This window comes from Peromyscus leucopus, chromosome 2 (assembly GCF_004664715.2).
Source record: "Peromyscus leucopus breed LL Stock chromosome 2, UCI_PerLeu_2.1, whole genome shotgun sequence".
In the NCBI taxonomy this organism is placed as follows: domain Eukaryota; kingdom Metazoa; phylum Chordata; class Mammalia; order Rodentia; family Cricetidae; genus Peromyscus; species Peromyscus leucopus.
The window spans coordinates 133,859,483-133,881,408 of NC_051064.1; the positions used below are offsets into that span (position 1 = coordinate 133,859,483).

Consider the following 21,926-nt stretch of genomic DNA (forward strand, 5'->3'; position numbering starts at 1 on the left):
ATTTGCAATCCTCTGGCCTCAGCCCTAGCTGCTGGCCTTGAACCAGCTGGGATTCAAGGCCTTCTCCACTCTGTTGTCCATTTATTTATGTTGTGTGTGTGTGTGTGGAGGGGGCCTGCTTGGAGATCAGGAGACAGCTTGCAGGGGCCAGTTCTCTCCTCCCACCATGCGGACCCCAGGGATCAAACTCAGGTCCTCAGATTTGCCAGCAGGTCCCTCTAGCCACGGAGTCATCTCATTCTACCTTTGATACAGGTTTCAGGTAGCCCAGGCTGGCCTCAAACTTGCTATGTAATGGAGGAGGAGGAGGATGACCTTGAACTCCTGATCTTCCTGCCCCCGCCGCCACCCCAAGTATAGGAATGACAGGTAGGAGTTACTGAGCCCATCTGGCTTCATGTCACTCTTTATGTATGGCTTCTTTCTCATTAAGGGGCACTCTGAGACAGAAGCTGGGGAGATTGATCCCGGGTCACTGGTGCCCTGCATAAGCCTCGACAGGAGCAGACAGCAATCTATACTTATTAAATTAATAGACTGGCAAAGGAGGTCAAGTTCAGGCAGGATTTGGGCTTTTTTTTGGGGGGGGATGGGTGCTGGGGAGGGAACTCAGGCCTTGCTGGGGTTAAGGGCTTTGTGTATGTGATAGCAGCTGGCAGCGCTGGGTTCCACCTCAGCCGCATGCGCATGTGTGGTTTTGAAGGCAGGAGGAAAAAGTATGGCATGTTTTCACCAAGGGAACAGAGTCAGGACAGACAGACACAAATCCTCCTCATCCTTATCAGGGCACTGGGCGGTGCAAGGCACACAAGGGCGCAGTGTTTACTGCTGCCACTATTATCTCTGTCCTGAGCCTTTCTTTTTCTTTTTTTTTTATTACTTTTAATAGGTGTTTATTTTTTTTAAGATTTATTTATTTATTATGTATACAGAAGAGGTGCCAGATCTCATTACAGATGGTTGTGAGCCACCATGTGGTTGCTGGGAATTGAACTCAGGACCTCTGGGAGAGCAGTCGGTGCTCTTAACCTCTGAGCCATCTCTCCAGCCCTGTCCTGAGCCTTTCAATCATGACATTTTTTTATGGGTCTTCTCACTTAGTTCTTACCACAGCCCACAGAGCCAGGGATTGGTTGTTGCCTCTTTTTCTAAAGAAATGAGGTAAGCTGGGCAGTGGTGGCACACACGTGTTTAATCCCAGCACTCAGGAGGCAGAGCCAGGTGGATCTCTGTGAATTCGAGGCCAGCCTGGTCTACAGAGTGAGTTCCAGGACAGGCACCGAAGCTACACAGAGAAACCCTGTCTCAAAAAACCAAAAGAAAAAAAGAAAAGAAACGAGGTAAAAGCAGGCTGAACAGTTTGCTGGGGTCACTTGCTGGGTAAGTGGCAGGAAGGGGATTTGAACCCAGGTCCCTCTAACCCTGCCGCCCACCCATGTCCCCCGACTGGAGCCTGCAGGAAGAGGAGGAGGAGGAGAAGAAGGTGGCAGAGTAGCATGGTGGGAAGGCAGGGAGGCTCCACTGAGCTAGGCCTCAGAAACAGAGCAGCAGGCAGTTTCTTTCCAGAGCTTTCATTTCCGCCAGTTTCTTCCAAGCAGGTGAAAAACCCTACAGAGGGCCCTTCTCTCCTCATTCCCCCTTCCCACCCCCTCCCAGCTGCCTCTTCCCCCACGCTGGGAGGGGGAGGTCAGGTGTGCCGCTGGGGATGCAGGGGGGAGCGGAGTGAGGAGGTAGGGGAACATCATTCCAGCTCCTTCCCCTCTAGCACCCCGCTTCCCCTTCAAAGGCGCTCGGGGAGGAGAGAGCCTTCCAGGTGGAAGGAATGGCAGGCGAGAAGGCTGCGGATTAAGGATGTGGAGGCGGGGAAAGCCTGTGAGCCAGGCTGGGACCGAGGTTTGGGGCCCTCTGGGATTGCTCAGTGAAGAAGAACTTGTTTGGAGAGAGAGGGGGGGAGAGAGGGGAGAGAGAGAGAGAGAGAGAGAGAGAGAGAGAGAGAGAGAGAGAGAGAGCGCTGAGGATGCCAGAGGAAGGGGAGTGGCAGGGACTTTGTGGGCTCTGAGCACAGTGCTCTCCACCCACTCCCCCCCCCCCCAGATAGGGGTGGGGATGCAGGCTGCCAAGAGAGGTGATTGGTTTTGATCCTTCTGTTTCATACCAGGCTCTGCTGGTTCTGTACCAGACACTGGCTTGCAGCTCTGCAGACGTTCTCACATTTTTCTCTCCCTCTCTACAAGATCCATATGATTTGCTCCATTTTATAGACAAGAAAACTGAGGCTCTACTAGATTATACACCTTGACCGAAATCAGAAATCATGTTTGGGTTGTCTGGCTGGTTAGTTTTGTGGTTGTTTTTTTTTTTTTTTTTGAGACCGAGTCTTAACTAGGGAGTCCAAACTGGCCTCAAACCCTCCACCCTCTTCCCTCGGCCTCGGGGTGCTGGGATTCTAGGTGTCCCACGCCTAGCTCCAGGTTGTGGAAGAGGCATAGCTAGGAATTGATCCCTGGTCTGTTTCTACAGGTGGCAATTTTGCTTGTCAGCCTGATGGGCTGTTTTCCCAGAGGGCTCCTGTCCCCATAGCAACAGTGACAGGAACCCCCCGGGTGGACTGCACTTTAGAGTTTGTGCAGGCCTTATTGTGTGTGTGCCTTGAAGCTTTATCATCCCTATTTCAGAGATAAGGAAACCGAGGCCCAGAGAATGGGTGTGACCCAGCTAAGATTACAGAGCCATTAAACTGCAAAGCTGGCCTGCAAATGGAGTATGCTTGGAGTTCTTTTGCCTCCCCTGTGCAGGAAGAGGGTCTGTTTCATGTTCTTCTCAGGGAATGGTCAGTTGACTTTGTTGTTTTTTTGAGACAGGGTCTCATTAGGCCTCCTAGGGAATGCCATCACTCCTAGCCAGTTTGACTTTTTAAGCTCAACCAGAGACGTAGGGCGTGGCCTTTGCAACCTGGGCGATCTGCTCCAGGTACTGGAGACTTTGAACATTCTGGCGAGACCTTTGATTCCTTGGGTAGAGGAGGGAAGGCTTGGCTAGCCCAGGCTGGGGTCAGTTCTAGCTAGTGCTTCCTGACTGGATGTCCTGGGGCCAGGCACGTGGCTACCCTGTTCTTTCTTGACCTCATGGATAACAGGAGGATAACGGAAACAAGCCCATAGGCATGTTGTAAGGACTGAGTTAGTACATACATGTACAGCATGCACACGTGTCCAGCATACAGTATGTGCTCATTAAATGTTGGTGATTATTAATATTTTTAAAATGTGTAGCATTATCGTCTCAGAAAGCAGGCTCTCCAGCTACATCACCTACACAGGAAATACTAAGGTTCTTATTGGCTAACTTGTCAGCAAAGCCCCAAACCTTAATTTCTAGTGCAGGTAGAAACTGATGACATCAGCAGCATGTCAACACTCCTTTTTACTTGTGTTTGAGGCAGGGTCTCACTATGTAGTCCGGACTGTCCTGGAACTCTCTATGGAGACCAGGCAGGACTCAGACTCACTGACACCAGACTGCCTGCCTCTGACAGACATCAGAGTGTCTGCCTCCTAAGTTCTGGGATCAAAGACGGACCACACCAGGCTCAATATGTTGTTTGGAAACCAAGTCTTGCCCAGGTTGTCCTTGAACTCATTATGTAGCCCAGGTGATACTCCTGTCTCAGCCTCGAGAGTACAGGGGTTACAATCATGAACCACCACACTGGGCTTAATAACCATAATCATTGCTAGATCTATTATTACCATCCAATAACTGCTGATGTATACCGATCACTGTGCTAAATGCTTCCCATCTATTGTCTCATTCACTTTTTTTTTTTTTTTTTTTTTTTTTTTTTGAGACAGGATCCCGTTTAGTCCAGGGTATTGTCAAATTTGCTATGTAGCTGAGGGTGACCTTAAATTTCTAATCCTTTTACCTTCGCCTCCGGAGTGCTTGGATCACAGAGGTGCCACCACGTCTACTTATTTATTTATTTATTTTAGACACTGTCTCATAGTGTAGCCCAGGCTGGCCTCAAACTACTGATCTTCTAGTTTCAGCCTCCTGAGTACTGCAATTTCAAACCCAGCTCAATCTCACTCAATCTTTACAGCTCTGGGAAAGAGAAGTAATAGTATTTATTTCATACTCAATTTTTTGGATACAATTTAAAACAATTTATTCAATTGTTTTTTTGAGACAGAGTCTTACTATGTAGCCTGGCTGGCTGGGAACTCACTATGTAGACTATGCCCAAACTCAGAGAGATCCACCTGCCTCTCCCTGCACACAAGGCCAAAAGCAATTAGATCCCTTACCTTCTGTTTATTTGGTCTCCATGTGTAGGTCAAACTAGATTCAAACTTGCTATCTAGTCCAGGTTGGCCTTGGACTTCTGCCTTAGTTCTGAGAGTATAAGTGTGCACCACCAGACCGGGCCCAGCAGTTCACACCTGTAATGTCAGCACTCAGGACCACCAGACCAGGCCCAGCAGTTCACACCTGTAATGTCAGCACTCAGGACCACCAGACCGGGCCCAGTAGTTCACACCTGTAATGTCAGCACTCAGGACCACCAGACCAGGCCCAGCAGTTCACACCTGTAATGTCAGCACTCAGGACCACCAGACCAGGCCCAGCAGTTCACACCTGTAATGTCAGCACTCAGGAGGCTGAGGCAGGAGGATTACTGGGAGTTTGAGGCTAGTGTGGGCTACATAGCAAGTATTGGGCTGGAGGGATGACTTGGTAGTCATACTTCCAGAGGATCTGAGTTCCATGCCCAGCACTCAAGCTGGGGGAGAGCAAATCATAACTGCCTGTACTCCAGCTCTAGGGGATATGACATTACTGCGGCTATCTTCTGTCCTCTGCACGTGCACACACACACACACACACACACACACACACACACACACACACACACACTCACACACACACACACACACACACACACGTGTGGCCTTTCTAAAAGAAGAAAGGGGGATATGATATAGATATATAGGACGTAGATATGATAGGATAAATGGGTAGATTGCTGAACCTACTGTTTTCCATTGCTATGGATTTTAGTTTATTGATAAAATTTAAACTTAATTTTGTTATACTGTATATATATTTCTATTCTTGTTTGAGGTATTATGTTTATGTAACTCATTTAGATTGCAATGGATAATTATGAAGTATAGATTAACAATTAGTCTTCTATGATAGTTAAACTTATAGCCATGTTAGTTAAGTTTTCTAGGTATACATAGATATAATTCAATTAGGTAGGTAATCTTCAAATATTTCAAAGACCTACAGAATATGGCATTTAAAATGTTTTAAAAATTAAAAATTTCTAGACAATGAGACATGTCTGTTCCTGGCAGCACCAATTTACTTCAGAGAGGATGATGGGCATTGAAGACACTCCATATGGAGTTTATCTTCACCTTGGCAAAAATAGCCATTTGGGCAAGAAACTGTTCTTGCCTGGACTTCTTGATCAACTGGACATGCAGGACCCATAGAAAGATGATCACTGAACTTTGCTTGGCAAAATGGTCCTTCAGGTTCCTGCTTTACAGAGGAAACTGCCAGACATTCTACAGGACACTGAAAACAGTGACTGAGAGACTCTAGGCCTGTGAGCTGAAGACAGATGCCCCAACTTTACAGAGGAACTTTGGATGATTGTCCAGGCTGCCAGCTGTCTCTGTCTACTCTTGTAAGACTCCCGAAAGTTGCTTGCATACTTCTCCCATTTCTCAGGTAATATTACATCCTTCTGAGGTCTTTGATGTAGCTGAAGACTAGATAGATAGTTATAATTTTCCTTAGTTATAGTAAGAGATAAGTTAGATATGAAACCTTAGACTCACAAATATAGGATAGATAGGATATCCTCTTCAATTTTGCCAAATACAAATAGACTAGATATTATAAATAGACTAGATAGTGTAACTGTAATTTTTGCTTGATAATTGTTTTGTTATATGTAATTTTACTATGTGAAAGTTAAAACCTTCCTTTTTGAAAAAAAGAAAAGGGAAGTGCTGTGGGATGTACTGTATGCTAAATGTGTTGCTCTGATTGGTTAATAAATAAAACATTGATTGGCCAGTAGCCAGGCAGGAAGTACAGGCAGGACAAGCAGAGAGGAGAATTCTGGGAAGTGGAAGGCTGAGGCAGAGGAGACGCTGCCAGCCACTGCCATGAGTACCAACATGTAAGATACTGGTAAGCCACGAGCCATGTGGCAAGGTATAGATTAATAGAAATGGGTTAATTTAAGATGTAAGAATTAGATAGCTAGAAGCCTGAGCCATTAGGCCAAACAGTTTAAATAATATAAGAGTCTGTGTGGGGGCTGGAGAGATGGCTCAGAGGTTAAGAGCACTGACTGCTCTTCCAGAGGACCCGGGTTTAATTCCCAGCACCCACATGGCAGCTCACAGCTGTCTGTAATTCCACTTGCAGAGGATCTGACACCCTCATACAGACATACATTAAATAAATAAATCTTTTTAAAAAAAAGAGTCTGTGTGTTTATTTTATAAGTGGGCTGTGGGACTGTTGGGGCTTGGCGGAAGCTGGAGAGAATCTCTCCAGCTACAGTGGGCTACTAAGCCCAGCTATGATCCGTATCTTTCAGATAAGGAAACAAACTCAAGAGAGATGAATTACCCTGCCCATAGCTAGACTTGGTGGTACACACTGGTAATTTCAGGACTCAGAAAGCTCAAGCAGGAGGACAGCCTTGAGTTTGAGGCCAACCAAAATAAACAATAACCCCAAACAACAAAAACCAAATAATAACAAAATCACACATTGAAGAAGTTGTCAAAAAATGACTTAAAGCCAGATTGTCTGACTTCAAAGTCTTTTTTTTTCCCCCCCAGACAAGGTTTCTCTGTGTGTAGCCCTGGCTGTCCTGGAACTCACTCTGTAGACCAGGCTGGCCTCGAACTCACAGAGATCTTCCCACCTCTGCCTCCCGAGTACTGGGACTAAAGGCGTGCACCACCACTGCCTGGCTGGCTCCAAAGTCTTAAGATCAGATGTTAACAAGGCTAGGGCACAAATGTCTGTCTCAGTTCTATCTCAATCCATTGGCTGGATCTGCTGCTTCAGACTTACCTCCCTGGATGCCGGGTCAACCAAACACCATTTATGCAGTGCCTTTTATGTGTCAAACCAGTGGTGGCACATGCCTATAGTCCTAGCACTCGGGAGGCAGATGCAGGCATATCTCTGTGAGTTTGAGGCCAGCTTGGTCTACAGAGCAAGTTCCAGGGCATCCAGGGCTACACAGGGAAACCCGGTCTCAAAAAACAAACAAACAAACAAACAAAAACATCATCCCCTTATTTATGACCTTCTATCATATCATCTTCAGTCCTCCAATAAGTAGGGGAGGTACAGCAAGATATGTGCCTGCCAGGTCCCTCAGTCCCAGGTAAGGTGGTACGGTTAAGGTTCAAACCCAAGAGAGTGTACCTTGAAGACTGTTCTTTCAAAACAGTGCAGAGGTCCTCGGGGAACAGCTCCACTTTCAAAGGCAGATTCCCTCCCCTGTAATATCCTTATTCATTTGGCAATAACGGGATCTGAAGGTCCTGTGTGCTCTGCCCCATCCGCCCCTGCCAGTCTCCTCATCGCCTTCGTTCCTTCTGGGCCCATCTTTTGACTTGTACCACTTTTTTCCAACTTCCAGCTCATTTATGGGCAGACACTCTCCCCCACTGTTCATCGGTTCACCCCGATACCACCTGCTCAGGATGCTTCCTCCGACCCACACTCATTCTGGTGAAGACATTGCTCTTTGCCCTCTTGCTCCTTTTCACACCGAATTTTTTTTTCTTTTTCTTTTTCTTTTTTTTTTAAAGACAGGGTTTCTCTGTGTAGCTTTGGTGCCTGTCCTGGATCTCGCTCTGTAGACCAGACTGGCCTCGAACTCACAGAGATCTGCCTGGCTCTGGCTCCCAAGTGCTGGGATTAAAGGTGTGCGCCACCACAGCCCGGCTTCACACTGAATTTTGAAGTGCCTGCTCGTTAATTGAATTTTAACTCTAAGCTCCGTGAGGGTCCCAGGCTGTTTTGCTCACCCTTGCAGCTGTCCATTCCCAGGGTGCTCTACATATTGTAGGTGCTTAGCATTTTTAAAAGAATATTTATTTAGTGAGTGTATGTGTGTACGTGTGTGAACATGTGTAAGGGCATGGACATACCAAGGCCTGGGTGTGAAATTCAAAGGACACCTTGCTTCTCTTCCTTCCACCAAGTGGGTTCTGGGAATTGAACTGAGGTCATCAGGCTCGGCAACAAGCATTTTTACCTGTTGAACCATTTCAGTAGTTTCTCTTGAATGGATGAATCTACTAGTGAATAAATAACTACTGGGAGCTTTGTGTACTCATTGAGTCTACCATTAATTCACTGAACTCTCACAATTGCTCCATTGTCTACATCAAAACATTTGTTTCTTTTAGGTTGAATTATTTTGTTTTATGTGTGCATCAAATGTATGCATGTGTACCATGTATATGCAGTGCCATCGGGGTCAGGAGAGGGTGTCAGGTCCCTTGCAACTGGAGTTCTGGGTGGTTGGGAGCCACTTTGTGGGTGCTGGAAACTGAACCTGGATCCTCTGTAAGAGCAGCAAGTGCTCTTACCCTGAGCCGTCTCTCCAGCCCCTGTTGTCCCCACGTTAGAGAAGGGGTCCCTGAGGCACAGGCTGACTGAGAGTGGTGGAGTTATGCTTCTGTCTTTGATCAGTCTCAGCCCAAAACCCTGTCATGTGCACAGCTGCCTCCCTCCCTCTCCAGTCACGCCAGGATTTCAACAGTCACATGTCAGGGTGAGTGTCTCAATCCAAGCCCAGGAGACACTAATCCAGCGATCTCTGGGGCCCTGTCTGCACTGCTTACCTGGCAGTGTTGGCCTTTCTGAAGTCTTAAGCTTTGAGGAGGGAAGAGGGCTTGGAAACGCTCTCAAAGCAGTCCTTGCCGGCCAGAGCTCTGCTCACAAGAGCGGACAGACCTGACCGAAGACCTGGAAATGCCAGCCGTGGTGGCAAATGCCTTTGATTCCAGTACTGGGGAGGCAGAAGCAGGGGGATCTCTGTAAATTCAGGCCAGCCTGGCTCACAGTGTTCCAGGACAGCCAAGGGCTCCATAATAGAGAGACCCTGTCTCTAAATAAATAAATAAACAAACAAATAAATAAATAAAATAAAATAAAAATAAAAACCTGGCATTTGGTCGCCTCACTGACCGCCCGCAGTGGCAACCTCGTCTGGCTTCTGATTAAGTTGTTCACCTACTTGTCATCTCTTCCCTCTTGACCCCTAGAATGCTAGGAACATGTTGACCACATCCCTGGGGCACATTCCACAAGAATATTGGTCTAGCTGGTAGGGGCCAAGTTTATGTTGACAGGAGTGAAAGGAGCATTGTCCTGGCACCTTTAGGGCTACCCTGGCCTCCTAAGGGGGTGGGGGAGGATAGCCCTTTTCAGGTGATAAGATGTCTAAGAGTAAGAAAACAGGGATAGATGCTAAGTGATGTAGGTTTGAGCCCTGGGGTCATTTCCAATTACCCGGGTGACTGTGGGCAAAACTTATTTCAGAATTCTGGATGGTGTGTGTGTGTGCATGTTGTGTGTGAGGGTGTATAAGTGCAGGCTAGAGAATCACCTCAGGGGCTTTTCTAGCAACTTCCATCTTGGTTTTCGCGACCTGGTTCTCTTATTGGCCTAGAGTGGACAAGCAGGCTAGTCTGCCTGGGCCCGTGAGCCTCCCCAGAGATGGCACTAAAGGTCTGCATCATCGGGCCTGTTCGACGTCTTGTTTTGAATCTGAGTTCTAGAACGCAGGTCCTCTTGCTTTCAAGGCGGCTCTTGACTAACATTAGCTGCGTCTCCCCGCAACTCTTTTCAAAAGTTCAGTTCACTGCAAAGAGCGCAGCGGACATGACGGTAACAGGGCAGCTACCTGCCTAAGATTCATTCTTCCGTAAGAGGCCTACACCTGTTACACAGACTTGCTCTAGAATACTAAATGGGCTACACTGGATTTGTCACACTGTCATCCAGCTGCAGCATTTTATATTCAAGAAGTCACTGGGCGTGCATCCTTGTATCTCCCACCTTCATGGACTGGAAGCAGATCTGCCTGGGCCTTCGGCCCCGATTTTGTAGGACAAAATGAGAACTAGGTAGGCAGGAGTTGTCTGAAGCTGCAGAGTGAAGACAGGTGACGGCGGCCTCTCAGAACTAACTCCCAGTTCCAGTCCCCAAGCTTAGCCCGGACACCTATGCTTTGGAGCGAGCTGAAGCCTATGACTCACACTCTCCACCCAACTTTCGGTCCCGCCTGGGACCAGGCGTGAAGGGACATGACTATTTGCGACTCGAGGGGTGTCCACAGAAAGTTCATAGGCTCGGGCCCGCTCCTTCCACCCAAAACACTGGATTTCTGGACTCTAACAAAAAGAATTCATCTTTCGACCCATGTTTGACGAGGCCTTGCACTTTCTTAGCTGATATTTTTCCACTCGAACTTGGGCGTCGATTTACCTTTCTTTCCACCTCCACCTCACTTGGTTTGCCCTGGCCTCTGTTTACTCCGATTGCGGAAGTCGCTCGGGTGGAGTTCCCGGGACACTACCTTTGAATACGTCTTTTGCGTACTTATTTAATTGGCATTGGATTCAGACCAATGGGGGAGCTGGAAGCCCAGGGCGGGCGGGGCGGAGAGCCAATCAGAACGGTTGGCGGGGTGTGGCTGCGTCCCGGGGCGGGGAATCACGTAATGGCGGACTCGGGCCGGTGGAGTGCGGCTAGGGGCGTAGCGCGCTGAGGGGGGCTCCGGCAGTGTGGCAGCCCGCGAAGCGGTGGGCCGGGGCGCACTCCGTGGGGACACGGGCCGGCCGGCCAGCCCTTCATGTCGCTGAGGGCGACTGCGCGAGGTCAGGTGAGCAACAAGTCCCCCCCGGGCGCGTCCGGCTGCGAGGCGCGAGCGGTGGTGGCCGGGCGGCCCCTGCGGGGTCCGGGGGGATCCGGTGCCCGCTCTGGCCGCCGCCGCCGCGGTTCGCGTGCTGTCAGCGCCGTGGCCACACCCCAGGGGTGGTGGTGACCCAGAGTGCCCTTCGGAGACCTGGAAGGGCCCGGCGAAAAGTGTGCCGACCTGTGGCCCTGCCACCAGCCCCGCCAGGGAGCCCTTGAGCAAGTCACTAACGTCTTTGGGCCTCAGTTTACCCTTTGTAAGAAGGCTTCGCAGGAGTATGTGGATCGGGTCTCAGCGGTTTCCCGAGCTCTGGGACAAGTTCTTGTCCAGGCTGAGCCTCAGTTTCCATATTTGGACCGTGAAGGAATTGACGTCCCCTTTGAGGTCCCCGGCCTGCTGCTAAGCTGGGGAGTGGGTAGGGCACCCTGTGTTAAGTGTGCGCGCACGTGTGCACACGTAGAGAAAGGAGAGTTGGCTTACAGGACCGCTGGTACCAGAGCGTGGGTGCTACCAGATCGTGACGGGGTAGGGCCAGGTTCCTTTGGTCCTTGGAGATGAAGTTTTATACAGCCGTCCATAGACTGAGAGATGAGGAGGAAATCCTTGGAGCCTTTGGGGGCGATTCTTTGCATTTAAGCCAGTACTGAAGAGGGAGAAAGGCAAGAAGAACGTTTATGGCCGTCCTACTATGTGCCACACCGTAGGAATACATTCTTGTTTAGTTTTTCCAGCTGACCTTGCAAGTTTTCAGGTGAGGAAGCCAAGTTTCAGAGAAGTTAAGTAACTTGCTCAAGGCCACACAGCACTGTGAGGCGCTTACCAACGTGAGGGTGTTTCCTCTGGGAAGCACCGGGGCAGGGGTAAGTCACTGCCCGCTTAAAAGGGAAGTTTGCTTTGTCAGAAATGGAGGGGTGTAGCCCAGAGATTTGATTTCGCTTCTGGTGTGGGGGACAGGCGAGGTCTTGAGCTCAGGGTTATTCATTACAAGTCCATCCTCTTTTCTCACTCTGTGACTTAGAAAGGACCCTTTCCGAATGTTAAAAGTCACTTCCAAGCATGACAGGACATCCGAGAATTCGGCTGGCGTTCTGCAGAAGAAAGTTCACCAGCTTCTGGTGTGTTGACTTGATACCAAAGTTCTGGTTCAGGGTGGGACTCTCCGAGTGTCTGTCTCTCTGTAAGAAGACTACGTTTTATTGGGAGGGAGAAAGCTCGGAAATTTCATTCGTTTACATTTCTCTGGGTTCCTTGGGGTCAAAGTTTCTATAGCCTACCTGTGTTTAAGTGTACCGTTTCTTTCTTTGTGCCTCCCTTATCTTCCAGGTGAGTGAAGGCAGTGGACTTTGGGTCGGAGGTAGTCGGGTATCATAGCCCTTAAGCTTTAGAAACCTCAAGAGCTTTGGGTTAATCAAAATAGTAGGTCCAGCTGGGGGTATTGTTCTCTGTCAGTGGCAGGGAGGGAGATCGGAAGAGGAAGTTGCTGAGAAAGAGGGCGTTTCTTAGCTGTGGAGCCAATATGTATTTTCTTTGTTTGAAATTCTAAAAGCAGAAAAGCATCAGCTAAAGGAGGAAGGAAGGAAGGAACTTCTAAACTCTTGCTTCCTGTCAGGGAGCTTTGAGGACAGTCCCGGCTGTGTGGGAGGCACTGCTTGCCCAGGAAAAGGCAATTGAATTGGCTGGACTTCGAGAATGAGCTTGTAGATTCTAGAATCTAGAATGAAATAACTTTAAGTCTTAAATCCTCTCAGATAAATGTTTAAAGAACATTTTAGTGAGTTATCACTGTTGATTCATTGTTCCCGCCATACTTTTCAGCCTTTGGCCAAATTTTAGCTGTGATTTAACTCTGGGTTTTAACATAATCTGACTTTGCTATGAAGAGGATGCAGAGCCATCGTCACTTGAAAAATATGATGTGTTTGGACATTTATTTATATCTTACTGTTTTCTTTTTAATGTTGTTATTTATTTTCTGTTGAGTCTGGTCTTCCTATGTAACACAGACTTACCTTGAACTCAGTATCTTCCTGTGTCAGACTCTGGAATGTTGGGGTTACAGACATTGGCCACTACCATGTCCTGCTTGTTTTTTTTTTTTTTTTCTTCCCAGAGACAGGGTTTCTCTGTGTAGCTGTGGCTGTCCTTGAACTCCCTCTGTAGACCAGGCTGGCCTTGAACTCACGGAGATACGCCTGCCTCTGCTTCCTGAGTGCTGGGACATCACTGCCCAGCTTTCCACTTGGTTTTTGACATTTAAGGGTTTTTTAAATTATTATTATTATTTTTAATGAATCACTATGTGGGTGTTAGTAACTTGGGTCCTCTGCAAGAGCAACAAGTGCTCTTAACTGCTGAGCCATCTCTCCAGCCCCGTAAGCCTTTTTTTTAAATAAATTATCTGTGTGTGTGGGGATGTGTAACTCAAGTTCCAAAGGCTCTGATTCCCTCTTCTGACCTCAGGTAGCAGGCATACACATGGTGCACATGCATACACACACACATGCATACTTGTAAGCCAAACACTCATACAGTGAACACTGTATAACGGAGTTGATTTCAGAGTCCGGAAAATAGTGTTATGTGGAAAATTTCTTTCCTTTTCTGTGATATAAAACTTTCACTTTAGTTAAAATACAGCTGATGTGCATTTATTTAGGTACCGGAATCGATCTTTTAGTACTCTCCTACTTGTTTTTAGATGCTGAAAGGACCCCTCCACCTTTTCTTTATTCGTGGTGCCGATAGTGGAGATGCCACTGTGTCTGCTGAGCGGGTGCACTGTACAGCTGAGTCACATCACCAGCCCTCTCTGCCCCCCTTTTATAAACAATACTTCATAGGTTCTTTGCTCTCTCTGTTTTTTATAGCTATTGAGAGAATAGTACCTTTTTCTGTACACTGGAGAGAAAGATTTGTGCCTTGCAGGATTTTAGAGCTAATTTTTTTCCTGCAGGGTGGTGCTTAGTGTAATATGGGATAATCACTAGTAGATGGAATTTGGTCAGATTTTCCTTTTTTCTTTTCTTTTTTTTCCCTGGTGCTTTGAGACAAGGTCTCTTTTTCCATAGGCTTGTCTGGAACTAGCTGTGTAGGATAAGCTGAGGATAACCTTGAACTCTTGATCCCCGGTATCTCCACTTCCCAAGTGCTGGGTCTAGAGGCTTGTGCCACTATACCCAGTTTTGTGGTGCTGGGGATTGAACCAGGACTTGAGTGCATGCTAGGCAAGCCTCTTCCAATTAAGCTACATTCTCAGTTATACCATATGTACCCTTAGCTTTTCTGAGCTACCTCTACTATAGAATGAAGTTCATTGTTTGACAATGAAGGATTCCTTTTCTTTATAAGAACTCTCATGACAACATAGATTTTAAGAATTTTGTCCTTCGGAAGTCTATGGACCCACTGTTTGAAGGCTTCAGCTCATTCTATTTGAATGGCTCCATAGTGTCTGATAATAGCACTTTCACTGGGTGTAGAGGGTGTGGAATGGTGGATTGGAGGTTGCAAGTAGAGTGTGTGATTGGACCAGGGAATAGGAGTGATTCTGGTCTAGACCACCCTTTCGTAATTGCTGACATTATTGAAAATAACTTCGAAAATAGTGAACTAGCATGCTACATTCTAACATCTGCTTGTGATTCTGAGTACATTCTATACACAGTCAGGAGTGGTGGTGCACACTTCTAATCCAGCACTCTGAAGGCAGAGGCAGGTGGCTCCCTGTGAGTTTGAGGCCAGCCTGGTTTACAGAGGAGTTCAGGACAACTAAAGTGACATAGTGAGACCTTGTCATGCAAAACAAAACAAAACAAACAACAACAAAAATTTCAAGTCGGGTAATAGTGTCTTTTATTTCTTTTGTGTTTGTAATTCCTAAAGACCAGAGCTTCAAACTGATCATATCAGGATTCTTCATGAAAAATATACTTAAATGGCATAGGAACTCTGATGTCCATACGTAATAAGTTAAGAATTGTTTATGTATCTTTCATTTATGTGTGTGTGTGTGTGTGTCCCAGCACTCAGGAGGCAGAGGCAGGCGGATCTCTGTGAGTTCGAGGTCAGCCTGGTCTATAGAGCGAGATCCAGGACAGGCACCAAAGCTACACAGAGAAATCCCATCTCGAAAAACCTAAATAAATAAAATAAAAAAATAAAATTAAAAAAGTAAAAGAAAGTTGAAGTTTATGACCTGAGGAACAGTTGATGCTCCGTGACTTTTTGTTGGATGGCTCCTTTTTTGGGAAGAGTGTATTAGGCTATGAAATAAGATGCTTTTTGCTTTCCTTTAGAGCAGATCTAAGATGTCATCTTCTGCTTTGGGAGAGACTCATTGACTTACCCTTCCCCTTTGGTTAAAGCACTAATCAGAATCAAACTAAGTCAGACAGTGAAAACTACAGGCAGCTAAGGAACACTGAGATCAGGAGCTTCCTCCCCAGGAGGAGCACACTGCTTGGTTATCCAGTACCAAGTGGTCAGCTCTGAAAAACAGACAAGGCACAGACTGAGCAGGCTGTAGTTTTCTATTTAGGAACACACAGACACACACATATACACATAAAGACAACAGGGAAAAAGGATGTATTTTATATTGTAATCTCAAAAAATTATTAACCTCCCCCCACAGAGTCAGACAAGTTATAAAATTGCTTTCCCTAGCTGTGTGCTTCTGCTTCTCCTCTTCCTTTTTTTCCCCCAGAGATAGGGTTTCTCTGTAGCCTTTGACTGTCCTGAAACTTGGAGATTCACCTGCCTCTGCCTCCCAAGTGCTGGATTAAAGGCCTGCACCACCACCATGCCTGGTTACTGTGTGCTTATTAAAGACAGGACTTAATGTTCTTTTTAAATTTGTTTGTTTGTTTTTGTATTTTCAAGGCAGGGTTTCTCTGTGTAGCTTTGGAGTCTGTCCTGGATCTCACTCTGTAGACCAGGTTGGCTTCGAACTCACAGAGATCTACCTGGCTCTGCCTCCTGAGTGCTGGGATTAAAGATGTGTGCCTTAATTTTCTTTTCTTTTCTTTTCTTTTTTTCTTTTGTTTTTTTGTTTTTTCGAGACAGGGTTTCTCTGTGTAGCTTTGCGCCTTTCCTGGAACTCGCTTTGGAGACCAGGCTGGCCTCAAACTCACAGAGATCCACCTGCCTCTGCCTCCTGAGTGCTGGGATTAAAGGCGTGCGTCACTACCGCCCGGCAATTTTTTTTTTTTTTTTAATGGAAACTAAACCCAGGCTTTTATATGTGCTAGGTAAGTGTCATACCACTGAGCCACATTCCCAGCTTTTTTTTTCCTTCGAGACAGGGTCTCACTATGTAGCACTAACTGTCCTGGAACTAACTATGTAGACCAGGCTGGCCTTGATTCACCTGCCTCTGCCTCCCACGTGTTGGGATTTAAAGGCGTGCGTCATCACACTTGGTATCCTCAGCCTTTTTATGGTTCACTTTTGTATGGTCAATGTACAACATACCATATAAGTTTAATAAATGATAACAATGCCTCTGTTTTATTCTGTTCTTGTGGTTTTGTTTTGAAATAGAGTCTCACTCTGTAGCCCAGGCCCGTCTTGAATTCTTGATCCTTCTGCCTCAGTCTCTTGACGGACATCCTGTCCCACCATGTCTGGTTTCTCTAGGGTCATTTGTGTGGGCTTCTCTTAGTTCCATTTCATAAACAGTCTCCTGTTTGCTACCCGTTAGGTGCCAGTAGCAGCGTGACATCCTCCCCCAATGTGACACCCAGAAATATCTCTAGACATTGTTACACGGACATTGAGGAGCCAGATCACCCCAGGCGTAAACCACTGAGTTAGCAGGGTAACTCAGCAGAAGGAAGTGAGTGCAGATGGGTGCTGAGCCTTGCTTGGGGTGCTTGGCTTCTGTTCCTCCTTTCTGGTTATAGGTCTCCCGTCTTTGGATAAGAAAAGAAATTGAGGGAAATCAGGAAATGACAACTTTCAAATAGCCACATTATCTTTATTCTGTTCAGATTTTATTTTATCAAGTTAAAGTATATTGGAGCAGTACAGATAGCTGAATTATTTATGCAGATCTATGTAAATTCAATTTCTTATCACTGATTAAGATTAGATGGAGTAAAGATCTAGTAGACTATTACTTTCATGAATGAAAGACTCACAGAAAGCTTTAGGCCTAAAGATCAACCTGCATTGCTTTTTAAAAGAACTTGCTAGAACCTGCTGGGATTCTTCTTAACTGAAGTTTGAGCTTTATGGCTAAGATGTATCTTTGCTGTCCCTGCTTAGATACTTTATAACTCTAAAAAACAGGTTTAGAGCCTTTCTGGGTAAAGGCTCTTGCTCCCCCACCTGAAGACCTGAGTTCAGCCTCCGAATGAAATGTTTCATTTCTGTTGCTCTAATGAAATACCCTGACAGAAAGTGACTTAGGGGAGAAAGGGTTTAAATTTTGCTCGCAGTTCCAGGTCATAATCCATTGAGGCAGGAATTGAAGCAGCTAGTCACATACACAGTCAAGAGCAGAGAGAATGAGTGCATGCATGCTTCTATTGCTTAACTCAGTTTCTCTTCTTTCTTACACAGTCCAGGACCCAAGGCCAGGGAATGTTGCCACCCACATGGGCTGAGTCTTTCCACATTAATTAATATAATCAGAACAATCCCTCACAGACATGCCTACAGGCCATCCTAATCTAGATAGTCTTTCATTGAGATTTTCTTCTGAGGCGATTCTACATTGTGTTATCATCACGGGGCTGGAGAGAGGGCTCAGCTGTTAAGAGCATTGGATGCTCTTCAGAGGACCCAGGTTCAATTTCAGTTCCCAGCACATGGCAGCTCACAGCTGTCTGTTACTCCTCTTCCAGGGGATCTGATTCCTTGTACAGACATACTTGTAGGCAAAACATCTGTTATGTATATAAAATAAATTAATTAAAAGCAACAACAAACCTGACCTTCACAGGAACCTACATGGTGGGAGAGAATGAACTCCTCCAAGTTGTCCTATGACCTCCACACACACAAATTAAATAAATGTAATTAGCCCTGGCTGTCCTGGAACTCACTCTGTAGCCCAGGCTGGCCTCAAACTTACAGAGATCCACCTGCCTCTGCCTCCCAAGTGCTGGAACTAAAGGTGAGTTCCAGGACAGCCAAGGCTATGCAGAGAAACCCTGTCTCAAGAAACAAAAACAAAAAGAAAAAAAAGGGGGGGGGTTGTTCATTGCCCTTCCAAAGGACAGAGGACCCCAGTTTAATATCCATCACCCATATCCAGGACCCACACTGCCTGTAACTCTAGCTCCAGAGAATCTCATACCTTCTTCAAGTGTCTTTGGGTATTTGCACACACTTACAGACACATACATAAACGTGAATAAAAATTAAAAATCTTAAGGAAAAAAACCTGCAAAATTAAGTAACAACAAAAAAATCACATACACACACTCACACACACACAACCCCCTGATGTTTTAAGTGAGTTTATGATTTTGTGTTGGCTGCTCCCATAGCTCTCCTGGGCTGTAGACTGGACTCCTCGCTCTACAGTAGGATACCATTAGCATCACTCATATCTTAGTCACCGTGAAGGTAAAGCTGAATGAATGTTTTTTCCTGTTTCATTTGAAGTTATGAATGGTACTCTAGAGAATTCAAATGTATAGTCATGAATAGTATCTCAGAATAGTTACCATTTATGCAAATGAAACACACTTCTTAACTTAGAAACCAAACAGAATTGAATTAGAAAAGAGAAGAATAGAAACAAGGATTGTACAGAGGGAATGCTGTTCAGATACAGACGTATCTTAGAACAAATCTGCTTTTCATCATGATTTCTAGATACCTAAAAATAAACAGTTTGAGATTGATGGGAGAGGCTAGTAAGCTTTGCTTATGATATTTATTTTGGAGCTCTGGTTTTCCTTCTCTGGTAAAATACAGAAAAATCTGAAGTGTATTCTCTTAGTTGTAAGATTAATTCCAGTTGAATAAAATTAAGTTTCTTATTTTAGGATATAGATGCCTTTTTTTCAGAGAGAGTTATGGCTCATTTTAGTTTCAATTTGAGTGTATGCACACCTGTTTATTACTCACATATATCTCGTATAACTTAAACTAATTTAAACTCGGTAGTTGACACAATTGAATAAGAAGAGCAATTCTTTTGCTCTCCAGTCTTTAGAATTATCCCCTCTCCCCATGATGCCACTGATGTAGCAAGTATCAAAGACCTTTCTCAAACAGGTGTTTTTTCTTCTTCTTTTCCCTTATTTTGTGGTCCTGGGGTTGACCTAGAGCCTCTCTTATGCTCGGTACAAGCTTCACTCCTGAGCTACACCCGCAGCCCTCTTTGTGCTTTTTCATGGAGACAGAGTCTCACCGAGTCTCCTAGGCTGGCCTGGAGTTCACTCTGTAGCCCCTGCGGGGCCTTGAACTTGCATTTCTCCTGCCTCAGCTTTTCAGGGACTCGGGATTAAGGCTGTACCGTCAGGCCTGGCTTCAGAACAGACCCTGAGAAATTGTTTGACCATGTAGGACTTGAGTCATACTTGTTGATATTCACATTGGGAACTGTAGATTTCTGAAATCAAAGTTGGATTTTGATTAGAAGACCAACTTTGTCCCCTTCTACCTCAGGTTCACTGAGCTCCTACTTTGATATATTGTGTGGTCAGTCCTCAGCATTTGAGTTAAAGTAATGGTAGTAGCTACCTTTTTTTTTTGTTGTTGTTTTTTTTTTTGTTTTTTTTTTGAGACAGGTTTTTTCTGTGTAACAGCCCTAGCTGTCCTGGAACTTGCTCTGTAGACCAGGCTGACCTCAAACTCACAGAGATCCACCTGCCTCTGCCTCCCAAGTACTGGGATTAAAGGCATGTGCCACCACCGCCTGGCCTAGTAGCTACCTTTTATATTTTATGAATAAAGTACATTGGTTCAAAGCTTTTAAAAATTTTTATTTATTATCTCATGTGCATTGGTGTTTTGCCTGCATATATATCTGTGTGGGGATTTTTGGATCCTCTGGAACTAGAGTTACAGACAGTTGTGAGCTGCCATATGGGTGCTAGGAATTGAACTCAGGTCCTCTGGAAGAGCAGCCAGTGCTCTTAACTACTAAGCCATCTTGCCTGGCACAAGATACAGACTGAAATCCCCCCCCCCTTTTCCTTTGGGGGATTGGGTCTCATGTAACCAGGATGGCTTAGAACTCACTCTGTAGCTGAGTGCTGTCCTGGAGCTTACTCTGGCTCTGTAGCTCTGTGACCTTGAACTCTTCATTGTTTTTAATCTCAGGATCCTGAACAGCTAAGATTATTAGTATTTTCCACCATGCCGGGTTCCCAGTTTTGTTTATTATTATCAGTATTATTTGGATTTTTTTTTTTTTAAGATTTATTTTATTTAGGGGCTGGAGAGATAGCTCAGAGGTTAAGAGCACCAACTGCTCTTCCAGAGGTCCTGAGTTCAATTCCTGCAACCACATGGTGGCTCACAACCATCTACAATGAGATCTGGCTCTTAACCACTGAGCCATTTTTCCAGCCCTGGATTTTTTTTTTTTTTTTTTTTTTTTGAGACAGAATCTTGTAACTCAAATTTCTAAAGGTCTTATTAATAAACAAACAAACAAACAAACTAGAACCCGATATCGGGGTGAATGCTGAAAGATCAGTGAGACAAAGGAACAAGCCACTGCCATGTCACTCCTCAACAACTCCACGAATCCTCTGATTGAAATCCTCTGAGTCCTCACCCGCAAAGCTCCAGCCGAAGAAGCCTCTAGCTGAAAGGGACTCTTCTGCTGAAAAGCCTTTAGTTCCTGTCTCCTCACGCCAAGCATACCTTTCTCCTCCCAGCCATCACTTCCTGGGGTTAAAGGTGTGTGTGTGTGTGTGTGTGTGTGTGTGTGTTCTCTAGCTATTGGCGCCGCGCTTCCCAGTACTGGGGTTAAAGGTGTATGCCGCCACTGCCTGGCTCTGTTTTCTCTCCTAGACTGAGTCAATCTCATGTAGTCCAGGGTCGCTTTGAACTCAAAGAGATCCAGATGGATCTCTGCCTCCCGAGTGCTAGGATTAAAGGTGTGTGCCACCACTGCATGGCCTCTATATTTAATCTAGTGGCTTGTTCTGTCCTCTCATCTTTAGGCAAATTTTATTAGGGTACACAGTATATCACCACACAGTCTCACTGTGGTAGACCGTGGTGGCCTTGAACTCAAAAGATTTGACTGGCTCTGCTTCCTGAGTGCTGGGATTAAAGGTGTGTTCCACCATGCTGGTACATTATTTTTAGTTTTTAGCTTTTTTTCCTTTTTTTTTTTTTTTTTTTAAAAAAATCTCATAATTAAATGATGTGTTCATTTCTTTTCTATCTTTTTCTTTTCTTTTTTTTAAGATTTATTTATTTTGGAGCTGGAGAGATGGCTCAGAGATTAAGAGCACACTGGCTACTCTTCCATAAGTCCTGAGTTCAATTCCCAGCAACTACATATGGGCTTACAACTATCTCTAGTGGGATCTGTTGCCCTCTTCTGTCTTGTAGGCATGCATGCAGAAAAAACACTCATGTACATAAAATAAATAAATCTTTATTATGTATATAGTGTTATGTACATATTATGTATATAGTATATAGAGGCAGAGGCAAGCGGATCTCTGTGAATTCGAGGCCATCTTGGTCTACAGAGTGAGTTCCAGGACAGCCAGGGCTGTTACATGGAGAAACCCTGTTTTGAGGAAAAGAAAAAAAAAATTTAAAATCTGAAGCCAGACATGGTGCATGGTGGTTCATATCTTTAGTCCTAATACACGAACAGGTGGATCTCTTGAGTTTGAAGTCAACCTGGTCTTCAGAGTGAGTTCTAAGTTAGCCTGGGCTACAGAGTGAGGTTCTACCTTAAAAAAAAAAAAAAGTAAAACAACAGCAGCATGAAGAATATAGATATTGAGCCTAGTGT

At 45.5% G+C, this 21,926-nt stretch overlaps 2 protein-coding genes across 4 annotated transcripts in view; one reads left to right on the plus strand and one right to left on the minus strand.

Annotated features, from left to right (window-relative positions):
• Sytl1 (synaptotagmin like 1) overlaps positions 1 to 21,926 on the minus strand; it is a 268,723-nt gene that overhangs the window by 129,294 nt on the left and 117,503 nt on the right. The gene's annotated exons all lie outside the window — the stretch shown is intronic.
• The window catches only part of Wasf2 (WASP family member 2), a 79,693-nt gene continuing 68,529 nt past the window's right edge, over positions 10,763 to 21,926 (plus strand). The window contains exon 1 of the mRNA XM_028888138.2: positions 10,763 to 10,948. The gene's annotated coding sequence lies outside the window, so the exon portion shown is untranslated. The remainder of the gene's footprint in view (positions 10,949 to 21,926) is intronic.